Genomic DNA, 12,791 nt, shown 5'->3' with positions numbered 1-12,791 from the left:
AAAGACAACTCAGCTAACTATGGATTAGAGCACTAAATTGTCAAATATTTACATAACCAATATCCTAATTTTGCATTAACTGTGTACTTTCTCTAATATTTCATCATAAATTTCAATTCCCATATAAGTCTACTTGCTAGGAAAGACAATGGACATTCCAAAAATACTGAAATACTTATTTAAGTATTTCCAAAGGTTATTGACATGTATACTTGAGAGGAAGATTAAACAAAAACTTATTGACAAAGCAGAGCATTTATTAAAAGAAGATGCTTTTATTGACTTAAAATTTTAATGTATGTTTATCACAGGGGATTAATTTACCCAAGAACTTTAATAAATATTAGCTACACGATATCACTTCTCTTGCTCTAATTTAGTAAATCTATGTTGAAAAAGAAGATAAATCCACAGACCTTTTGAAGGAACTAGATCACCACTGCAGGCTCCTAAAGACACCAAAAAACTGTGAGTTCTCTTGGTCTCTCAACAGCAGGGGTTGTGGCCTTGGGCAAGTTCTCAGTCCTGGTCACCAGCTGCCTGGAAATTGGCTGAGTACTGTTTAGGGGGCACAGTGGGAGCGAGACCTCTCCTTAGGACTGCCAGCTGTATGGGAATGGGGTGAGGCCAATGACTGCTGTTTCCCCCACTTCCCTGACAAACTGTATGACTCAGCAGAGGTAGCCATAATCCCCATTAGAATATCATTCCATTGGATAGGGAACCACACCCCCATTCCCCACAGCAGCCACAGCAACGCTGACCCAAGGAATGGATGAGCTCAGACACACCAGTCCTTGACCTCACCTGGTGGTCTTTCTCTACACACCTTGGTAGCCAAAGACAAATGATATAATATCTTGGGAGCTCTATGGCCCAGCCAACCACATGAGAATCCTAAATGCTTAACCAGGTGCCCCTAGGGCAAGTTTGCATCCTCCCAGTAGGACCACAGCTGATGCACTCTTGAAAGTGCTACCTCCTGACTGGAGACAAACCAACACAAAAACAGTACACTAAACAAAAACACAACCAAGACCCTCAGAGAGTCCACTTCATTCCCCTGCTGCAGATGGATTACATCACAGGACTCTTTGTAGACACTCCCCAGTAGTGGAGTACTTGTAGTTGCATTGGGGGATTAGACCCAGAGGAACAAAAACAATTACTTCAGTTCAGGTCTCAGGAAGCCCCATTTCTAGGGGAAGTGGGAGAACACCACATCAAGGGAGCACCCCATGGGAAAAATGAACCTGAACAGCAGCCCTTGAATACCAGATATTCCCTCTGACATAGTCTACCCAAATAAGAGGTAAACAGAAAAACAATTCTGGTAATATGACAAAACATGGTTCTTTAGCACCCCCAAAAGATCATACCAGCTCTCCAGCAATGGGTCCAAGACAAGAAGAAATCTCTGAATTGCCAAAAAAAAAATTCAGGTAGATTATTAAGCTAATCAAGAAGGCACCAGGGAAAGGTGAAGCCCAACTTAAATAAATAAAAAACACGATTCAGGGTATGGAAGAAAAGTTATTCAGTGAAATATAGCATAATTCTTTTAAAATCTCAACCTCTGGAAATCAAGGACACAGATAAATGCAAAATGTACTTTTGAATCTCAACAATGGAATCAAACGAGCAGAAGAAAAAAATTCAGAACTCGAAGGTTTTCAGATTAACCCAATCTATCAAAGACAAAGTAATTTTAAAAATGAACAAAGCCTCCAATAAATTTGGGACTATGTTAAACATCCAAACCTAAGAATAATTGGTGTTCCAGAGGAAGAAGATAAACCTAAAAGTTTAGAAAATATACTTGACGGAATAATTGATGAAAACTTTCCCAGCCTTGCTAAAGATATGGACATCCAAATACAAGAAGCATAAAGGACACCTGGGAAACTTATCATAAAAAATCATCACCTAGATACATACTCATCAGGTTATCTAAAGTCAAGATGAAGGAAAGAATCTCAAGAGCTGGGAGGCAAAAGCATCAGATAACCTATAAAGGAAAACCTATCCAATTAACTGCAGATTTCTCAGCAAAAACACTACAAGCTAGAGGGGATTTGGGTTCTGTTTTTAGCCTCCTTAAAAAAAACAATCATCAACCATGAATTTTGTATACAGACAAACAAATGCTGAGAGAGAGAGAATTCACCACTACCAAGCCAGCACTACAAGAACTGCTAAAAAGAGCTCTGAATCTTGAAACAAATCTTTGAAATACAATAAAATAGAATCTCCTTAAAGTCTCACAAGACATCTATAACAATAACATAATGGAAAAAAAAAAAAAAAACAAAGTATTCAGGTAACAAATAGCACAATGAATAGAATAGCACCTCACATCTCAATACTAACATTGAATGTAAATGGCCTAAATCCTCCTGTTAAAAGATACAAAATGGCAGAATGGATAAGAATTAACCAAACAAGTGTCTGCTATCTTCAGGAGACTCACGTAATGCATAAAGACTCACATACACATAAGGTAAAGGAGTGGAAAAGATGTTCCATGCAAATGAACACCAAAAGTGAGCAAATGTAGCTATTTTTATATTAGACAAACCAAATTTTAAAACAATGGCAACTAAAAAAAGACAAAGAGGGACATTATATAATGATAAAAGGACGAGTTCAACAGGAAAATATCACACTTCTAAATATATATGCACCTAACACTGAAGCTTCCAAATTTATGAAACAATTACTACTAGAATTAAGAAATGAGATAGACAGCAACACAATAATAGTTGGGGACTTTAATACTCCACTGAGAGCACTAGACAGGTCTTCAAGACAGAAAGTCAACAAAGAAACAATTGAGTACTGTCTCAGACCACAGTGGAATAAAATTGGAAATCAACTACAAAAGACATACTCAAAACCATGCAAATACATGGAAATTAAATAACCTGCTCCTGACTGATTTTTGGGTCAACAATGAAATCAAGATAGACACTTAAAAATGCTTTGAACTGAACAATAGTAGTGACATAACGTATCAAAATTTCTGGAATACAGTAAAAGTGGTGCTAAGAGGAAAGTTGATAGCATTAAATACCTATATCAAAAAGTCTGAAAGAGCACAAATAGACAATCTAAGGTCACACATCACAGAAGTGGAGAAACAAGAACAATCCAAACTAAAACCCAGCAGAAGAAAACAAATGACAGGAACAGAGCAGAACTAAATGAAATTGAAACAAAAAACAATAGTAAATCTCTACAAAAAGAAAGAGCTCTGTTCTCTTTTGTTTTTTTAAAAAATAGTCTACATCTACAATATTTATCATTTTAAACAAACGTGGTTACCTAATGATATTAAAATAAAAAAAAACTCAATATTTTCATGAGAGCACTGTGAGGACAATATATTTTCATACACCTAATATTCATGAATCATAGTATTTCAGGCACTGTCTAAAGTGTTTGGTGGTAACACATAACATGGAATTGTTGAATTATATTCACATTGCATTAGCTCAGCCAGTTTCAATCTTTATTAACAATTTCAAGAATATAGACAACTAAAAGACTCTCATGAAACAGCGAGAGACCTCTGAGACCTGTCTAGGGTCTCCGAGGATCTCTAGCATTCTCCAGACCCTTTTCTTGCATAGGACATACATATCTGGCTCAGATTAATAAATCAGTTTTTTTATGTGAAGTTTATGTCATTATTCATATTGTAGTGAGCATTTAAATGATGGTAAATATCCATTTATACCTCAAATCCTGTTTCTTTTTCATAACATTCTTCAAAGAACCATGTCTTATAGGATTTTTATTGATTTGATGTAAGGAATCCTGGAGCCAAAGCATCTTAGAAAAAGTATTCAATAGATAATTTCTTGCTTATAGCAAATTTCATTAGTCTATTTATCTATAATTTCAATTAAAAGGCGCTCACTTTCTCTGGAAAATAAAGGGAATGAGTGGATCACAGACTAGCTACTTTAACTCTGTCCTCATATAGGAATACAGCAATTAAAAAATAAGATTTAAATTATCCTCTATCTACTGAGAAAAGACAGAAAATTAAAAAATGAAATAAATGGGTAGTTGCCAAATGAATATAGCTTTTTTTTTTTTTTTTTTTAAATAAACCTGAGAATATAAATTGGTTGTGCCATGTAGAGTCTGGGATTGCAGTTTTAGAGAGAGTAGTCAGGAAAAGCCTAACTATAAAGGAGACATTTGAAGAAAATCCAAGGAAGTGCAGGAAGGAGCCATAAAGGTATCTGAGAGAAAAGTATTCCACACAGAGGGACCAGTAAGTACAAACACTGAGTTAGGAGCATGCCTGGCTTTTCTATGGTGCAGAGAAAATACAAAGTGGCCTGCATGGAGAGAACAAGGGTAAGAAAAGCAAAATATAAGATCAGACGGAAAAAGAGAAATATTATATGGGGTCTAGGAAGAGTACTATAAATTTTTGCTTTTGTGGTTTGATTGTTCTTGGTGTGTTGGCTAAGTTTTATTATTTTTAAAAATTCTCTTTGATTTTTTTCTCATGGTCTTCTATTTTCTTCAGATCACATCAAACCCCTCATTTTCCCAGTTTGTAGTTTGCTTAGGCTTTACTTCTGCATATGAATCCTTCCACAAATTATACCAAAAGTCACATGGGAGATAATTTTCTTCCTCTTTGGCTTGAAAGTTGTTGGCATTTGCGTAGATAATTTATAAAGTTCATCTGATGCCAGGTGTGTCCTCCTCAGAACCAGATCCATTGAGGTTTCCATATCTCCAATTCAATCTGTGGTATTCTGCAACAGATTTCTTCAACAGCAACTTATAACTTCGAAAATAAATCTTCCCTTGCTGTGTGGTGAAGTGTAAAACATACTCTAATCCAACTGAGAGGATATTTGATACTCCTGGGCTGCTGAAGAAATCAGTAAGAAGACTCTTTAGACTTATAGAGTATTCTTTTACATCAAAATCCTCACCAGCAAATATTATCATGGATTTTGTTTTCTCAGGGCATTTACTGTTCTTAATGTCTATTAATGAGACAGATTTCTCAATGCCTAATTCTGTCATATCTAGCAAAAGATAGTCATACATATGATCTATTATTAGATTATTTGTTCATTTCTTGTTATGGGAGCCATATGTGAATAAGGAACAGTCTGACTTCTTTGAAGAATTCCAGTGATATCTGATTCTAGAATGGTCTTGTAATATTTTTCTTTTTGTACAAAAAGCCACATAGATTTTTCAGTGCATACACATTTCTAAGTACTTGTGTCACTGTTGCAGTTGCATTCTCCTCTTTAATCAACATGTTATTTTAAATATTTTCACTGAATTTCAGTTCTCTCTTCTCAAGGAATTTCTTGGTTCTTATTATTTTGGGCTTTACAACTTGATCCATGACTACTGCAACCCACAACCCAAACCACGTAAAATGCCAAGTGTTTTTTGTTTGTTTGTTTGTTTGTTTTTAATATTCAATGAGATTAAAAAAAAAAAAACCAAGAGAAGTGACATGATATCTCCTACCCATTATAAGTATCAGTGTCATTCTAGATCTTCTATTGAGAGTAAACTGTGCATTTCTGGGAGGGAAAGTAAGAGTGGAAGCAGGGAGACCAATTATAAAGGTATAGCAATATTTATAAATAAGATCAGATAGAGTCTTGGACAAGAGTATTAGAGGTTGATGTGGTAAAAGCCCTAGTATGTTTTGAAGATGAGACAGAATGGAATTTTCATGTGAATTGCCCTCAGGGTCTGAGAGAAAGGAGAAAATCACAGATAAAATCAAGGATTCTTACCAGATCAATGTGAAGAAAGGCAGAGACTACGGCTGGAGTAGTTTGGAGAGATGAGTGTACAACAATTTGGGGACATGTTAAGTTGGAGATGTCTATTAGAAATTCTAAACTAGATGCCACAGAAACAGACATTCAGATTTAGATTCCAGGGAAGAGAGTATGGCTGGAGATACAAATTTTGGAATTTTCAGTGACATTTAAAGTCATGACTCTTTATTAGATCATCAAGGAAGTGACAGGAGACTGAAGAGAAAAGAACCAAGAGGTCAATTTTCCACTGAGAGACATGGGGGTAGAACAGGAGCCAGCCAAGTTAACCAAGAAAAAACAAATTGCAAAGTAGGAAGGAATCCAAGATACCACGGTGTTTTGGAATCCAAATCAAGGATGTGTTTTAAGGAGGATGTGTTTTAACATTTGCAGTGTTAACTGCAAAATGCTTTAGAGGACTCAGAAGAGAAATAAAAATTAAACATTGAATTTACCATTGAATTATTGCTGTTGATAAAATATGTGTGGTAGAGATGCTGAGACAAAATGTTTTATATTTTTCTTTAAGCACAATATATAAATTTGATAAATGTCTTTTTTACAATGGATATTGTTTGGAACTTATGCTTTTGTTTTGACATATATAGGTATTAATTATTTATTTATTCTTTGAGACCTACTATACATAAGATCCTCTCTTAGCTTGCATAAAGAAATCAATCCATGAGATTGACAAGTCCCTGAATTCATGGAGTTTACATTGTTTTGGATGTAATTAAACCAATATGTGCAAATATTAAGTATTTATGCATATATTTCACTGCCATGGAAAGATAAAATATAATGAAGGGATATAGTATGAATTGGGTAAGTGACTGCTTTTGTATGTTTTTCAGAAAGGCTTTTCTGAAACTATTAAATTTGTGTTGAGTTATGCAGTATAAGAAAGAAACAGCCTTATAAAAAGCTGTTGTATGGAGAGAGCATTCCAGTAAGAGTAAAGAGTTGCAAAGCCTCTGAAATTAAAACCATCATAATAAAAATAGCCTGTATTTACTCAGCACTAACTGTGAGCCAGACACTAAATATTTTAAATGTATTATTTGATTTAATCCTTGCAAGAAGTCTACAAAGTAGATAACATTACTATCTTTAAAGATTATAAATATGTTGCTAGAGAAATGCAGCTATGAAGCAATGAAACTCACATTTATAATTTGCATGCTTATAGACATTATGTTACTTCAAATATGTTTTGTTCAAGAAACAGATAAATAAACTATAGAGTGAAGAATCCAGGGCCCAGATTATATACAGGAATTAATGAGTGATGTAAGTTTGTTTTTTTTATTATAATGCTGGTCAGACATCATTTTAATTATTATAGCTATGGAATGATATGACATACTTGTTTGCTTTTAAAGATCATTCCAATGTTGTGTAGATAACAAAACATAGAAAATCAAGTTCTTGAAATTACTGAATTAAATTTCTCCCGTGGATGGGTAAGAGTATACTCTCTGGGCAATGGTTTCTAAATGGGTGTATTTCCAATTTTATAATTATTAAAAGTACATTATTAAATTACATTTATTTCTGCTTGGATTCATTTTTGATATACCACAATGAACATATATTTTAAGATTGCTAAAAAATAAACCAATTATTAATTCCCATAAAATATTTTCTGCAGAAGTTATTTTGTAGATGTATTCATATGATTTAAATTAAGTTTCATAAAAATGCACATGCTTAAGCAGAATATACATACTATGTAGTAGAAATTTAAGAAAAATTTGCATCCAAGTTGTTTAACAAGTATCAAATCTTTAGTATTCTGAGGGTTAGTCCTCAGGTCTAGTTGTCAGTTTTCTGAAATTGTCATGATATTCCTGATTCTTTATCAGACATACAACAAACCTCATTCCAGTCTGTCAATCCAACTGTTCTTATTGTGGAGATACTATTTTTTCTGTCAAAAATAATTTTTAAAAAACTCTTGTGTATTGAATAAATTTGGGATTAGAATAATTTCTTTTTAAAAGATATGATAGTGAATATGAACATTAAGAGAATGCAATATTTCTTTTTAAGCTCTGTTTAAATTTCAGAACTGCAAATTATAATGTAACTTAAAATAATTAGATATTTAAAATGTTAACTGCAAAATATCTTGGATAAGAAGTAAATTAAATCTTCAAGTTATTATCAAAACATTAATATGCATAAAACTGAATGCACATAACTATGATAACTTTCACTCTTTTATTTGAAAGAAGGAAATATCAGTGTGGGTGGTGTATATTTCTCCTGTATCGTAGAGATCTTTGATGCAAATTTAATCCAAACTAAACCTTCATAGTGCATAGTTGCTGTCCAAGGGAGGACCAGAACAACTACCAAAGCATAGCAACACTCTACCCCTGCCAAAAGGCTCATTTTTTGTGGAAGGTCAGACTGAAACAACATATGGAACATCCTAGGATGTTTTTGAAAATAATACAGTCATTTGCTGGTAATTAATTAATAGAGGCAAAAAATCTGAGTGTAATACTAATAGAGACAGATCAGTCAAAAGTTTAATGGGGACATCAGGAAATAAGCAGTCCAACAGAACCCAACTAAAACCATTGTTATTTCTGAAGCTCGGGATGATTACGTACATGGCCCAGGTCGCACCCACTGTGACGCTATCAGGTAGGGAACATTTAAGATTTAAATAACTGGAAAACCACTGCTCAGTGAAATAAAAGAGGACACAAACAAATGGAAGAACATACCATGCTCATGGATAGGAAGAATCAATACTGTGAAAATGGCCATACTGCCCAAGGTAATTTATAGATTCAATGCCATCCCCATTAAGCTACCAATGACTTTCTTCACAGAATTGGAACAAAACTGCTTTAAAGTTCCTGTGGAACCCAAAAAGACCCTGCATTGCCAAGACAATCCTAAGCCAAAATAACAAAGCAGGAGGCATCACGCTACCTGACGTCAAAGTATACTATATTATAAGGCTACAGCAACCAAAACAGCGTGGTACTGGTACCAAAACAGAGATATAGACCAATGGAACAGAACAGAGCCCTCAGAAATAATACCACACAGCTATAGCCATCTGATCTTTGACAAACCTGACAAAAACAAGAAATGGGAAAAGGATTCCCTGTTTAATATATGGTGCTGGGAAAATTGGCTAGCCATAAGTAGAAAGCTGAAACTGTATCCTTTCCTTACTCCTTATATGAAAATTAATTCAAGATGGATTAGAGACTTAAATGTTAGACCTATAACCATAAAAACCCTAGAAGAAAACCTAGGTAATACCATTCAGGACATAGGCATGGTCAAGGACTTCATGTCTAAAACACCAAAAGCAACAGCAATAAAAGCCGAAATTGACAAATGGGATCTAATTAAACTAAAGAGCTTCTGCACAGTAAAAGAAACTACCATCAGAGTGAACAGGCAACCTACAGAATGTGAGAAAAGTTTTACAATCTACTCCTCTGACAAAGGGCTAATATCCAGAACCTATAAAGAACTCAATCAAATTTACAAGAAAAAAGCAAATGACCCCATCAAAAAGTGGGCAAAGGATATGAACAGACACTTCTCAAAAGAAGACATTCATACAGCCAACAGACACAGGAAAAAATACTCATCATCACTCGCCATCAGAGAAATGTAAATCAAAACCACAATGAGATATCATCTCACACCAGTTAGAATGGCAATCATTAAAAAAATCAGGAAACAACAGGTGCTGGAGAGGATGTGGAGAAATAGGAACACTTTTACACTGTTGGTGCAACTGCAAATTAGTTGAATCATTGTGGAAAACAGTGTGGCAATTCCTCAAGGATCTAGAACTAGAAATACCATTTGATCCAGCCATCCCATTACTGGGGATATACCCAAAGGATTATAAGGCATGCTGCTATAAAGACACATACACATATATGTTTATTGTGGCACTATTCACAATAGCAAAGACTTGGAATCAACCCAAATGTCCATCAGTGACAGACTGGATTAAGAAAATGTGGCACATATACACCATGGAATACTATGCAGCCATAAAAAGAATGAGTTCATGTCCTTTGTCGGGACATGGATGCAGCTGGAAACCATCATTCTCAGCAAACTATCGCAAGAAGAGTAAACCAAATACCGCATGTTCTCACTCATAGGTGGGAACTGAAAAATGAGGTCACTTGGACACAGGAAAGGGAACATCACACACTGGGTCCTACTGTGGGGAGGGGGGAGGGGAGAGGGATAGCATTAGGAGATATGCCTGATGTAAATGACAAGTTAATGGGTGCAGCACACCAACATGGCACATGTATACATATGTAACAAACCTGCACGTTGTGCACACGTACCCTAGAACTTAAAGTGTAATAATAAATAAATAAATAAATAACTGGAAAGTACCAATATTCATTGATTGGAGGACGTAACGTTGTTCATATACAGATTTAACCCCTATAAAAACTTTCTCTTTTCTTCTTCTTCTTTTCTTTTTCTTTTTCTTTTTTCTTTTTTTTTTTTTTTTTTTTTTTTTTTTTTTTTTTTTTTTTTTTTTTTGCAGAACTTAACAAGCTGACCCTTAAATTAATTTAGAAATGCAATGGATGGTCCCAGATTCAAAATAATCTTAAAAATGATTAACAAGTTGAAGGGCTCACAATTACTAATTCAGCAAGGAAACAAAGAAATCAACACTTACACATTGGTGCTGGGATTATAAAATGGAGCAGCCGCTTTGGAAAAGAGATAGTAGTTACTGATAAACTCAGAGTATCGCATCCATGAGCCAGCATGCCAGTCCTAGGTATATGCCTGTGAGAAATAATATATGTATATATTTATAAATACAGATTTATTTACAGTGGCCCCAAAGTAGAATTAACCAAAACGCCCTTCAATTGAAGAATGGGTAAGGAAAATGCAGAATAACCACGTGACAAAATGTTTTTGACATTAAAATAGATTGAAGTACTGATGCTACAAAATGGACCAATATTAAAGAAAAAGCTCTATGTCAAGGAAGCCAAGTGTAGAACACCACATATTATATTATTTTATTCACACAAAATATTCAGTATAGGCAAATCAATAAGTATAGTTAGATCAGTGGTTGCCTAAGGCTAGGGGTAGGAAATGGAGAGTGAATGCTAGTGGCTGTAGGATCTCTTTATGAGTGATGAAAATGTACTAAGATTATTGTGATGTTTGCATAACTCTGCAAATATGCTAAATACTGTTAAATTGTGCACTTGAAATGGTAAATTATATGGTATATAAATTATTTCTCAATAAAAGTATTTCAAATTAAATTACAGTGTGTATGAAACCATCCGTTAACATCAGAGATAGTTATTACATCAACTTCTTACCCCGATAACTTATAAGAAAACACTATAAATATTTTTAAAGTCTTATTTTATTTCTTGTCTCATACACTTTCATCTCTGACCTCCAAGTGTTTACCAACAGTGTCCTCAAGTCTTTTTAACATTCACCAACCCTTTGGTTTCAAAGTCAATGCCGCATTTTCTATGTTTTTGTTACATCGATCCCTACTTCCAAGTATTGCATTTCTGTCCACTTAGGTATTGTTGTACCTAAAATTTACCTAAAAATTTAATGACTTGAAACAAAACATTGATTTTATTAGCTCTCATTGATTTTCTGAGTCCAGGATTCAAAAAATGTTCACTTTTGTGGTTCCGTCCTTGGGTGCTTATGTAGATTCAGCCAGACAATGGCTGAGGCTGGCATATTGCTGGGGCTTGGATGCTGGATGAGTAAGTGGTTAGCCCAGCGTCTCTTTTCTCCATGGAATGCTAATTTAGTGTTTCTAACAGCAGAGGGATACAATAGTCACTAGTATGTTTATGTGGCACGTGAAGCCTTTAAAACTTGAGTATCCCAGTATTTCAGCTGAAAAGACAAAAACTGCATCATTTTTCATGGTCCACAACTCAAAGTTATAGAGCATGCCTTCTGATACATTATTTTGGTCACAAAATATATTAAAACCCATTCAAATTTAAGGGGATGAGGATTATACAATATCTCATGATGAAGAGTAACAGGATACTAGAAATAGAAACATGTTAGAGGAGAGATAATGTTGCAGTCATCTTGGGAAAATGCAATCTGCCAAAGCATTATATTGAAAATTAAAGAAATGCATGTTCAAAGATATGCTAAATGTTAGCAAGAATACTGTTATTTTGTGAAGTAATTCAAAGCACACAAATTGCTGAATGTGAGAAAGATATTTTGAAATATAGCATTATATGTATACATGCTATAAAAATCACAGAAGTTTGATATTGGTGTTGAAATGAATAGATAGAAGGAATAAACAGAAATTATAAAAATTTGAAGAAATAGTAGTATGTACTGTCAGTAACTACTGACATGAATTTAGTATTTTATAATAAACATGAGTTTGTAGTTCATTGTATACACAACCACATACAAACACAAAAAATAGACAGATAAACATGCACACACATATGTCAGTCTTGGAATTACTGGTTTTGAATATACCATGTTGGTACAAATGTCATAGAACCTACTGAAAATGATAAAATTAAGCTAGGCCATCTTGTCTATGCAGAAATAAGTTAATAAGGCTTAAGCATTACATATAAGCCATATAGCCATGAAGACACTAAAATGAGAAAGATAAACATTTACATAAATATAAGTTTATGTCCAAAAATATAAATACAGTAAAAACAAAATAAGCAAACAAGGATAATAATTTTATTTTAAAAAGTTTTAAAATGTCTAAATGTTTTGTATTTTAAAATAATTCCAAATAAACTGTTAAAAACTAGAAATCCAAGAGCAATTCTACCAAGTATTATTATATCCACACAAGTTAGTCATTATTTGCCCTGTTATTTGCCCAGAATATCTGGTCTTTCTCACAAACATTCAACTTTTCAGTATTCTTAATTTCCATTTGTTTCATTT

The 12,791-nt window shown here is 34.0% G+C and overlaps 1 pseudogene; it reads right to left on the bottom strand.

Moving 5' to 3' along the window:
* Positions 1-4,547: 4,547 nt before the first annotated feature.
* On the bottom strand, positions 4,548-5,392 carry LOC111547863 (annotated as a pseudogene).
* Positions 5,393-12,791: the final 7,399 nt, after the last annotated feature.

Source organism: Piliocolobus tephrosceles, chromosome 3 (genome assembly GCF_002776525.5).
Source record: "Piliocolobus tephrosceles isolate RC106 chromosome 3, ASM277652v3, whole genome shotgun sequence".
In the NCBI taxonomy this organism is placed as follows: Eukaryota; Metazoa; Chordata; class Mammalia; order Primates; family Cercopithecidae; genus Piliocolobus; species Piliocolobus tephrosceles.
Note: the sequence above shows the minus strand (reverse complement) of the source record. Positions and strands in the feature narration are given on the sequence as shown.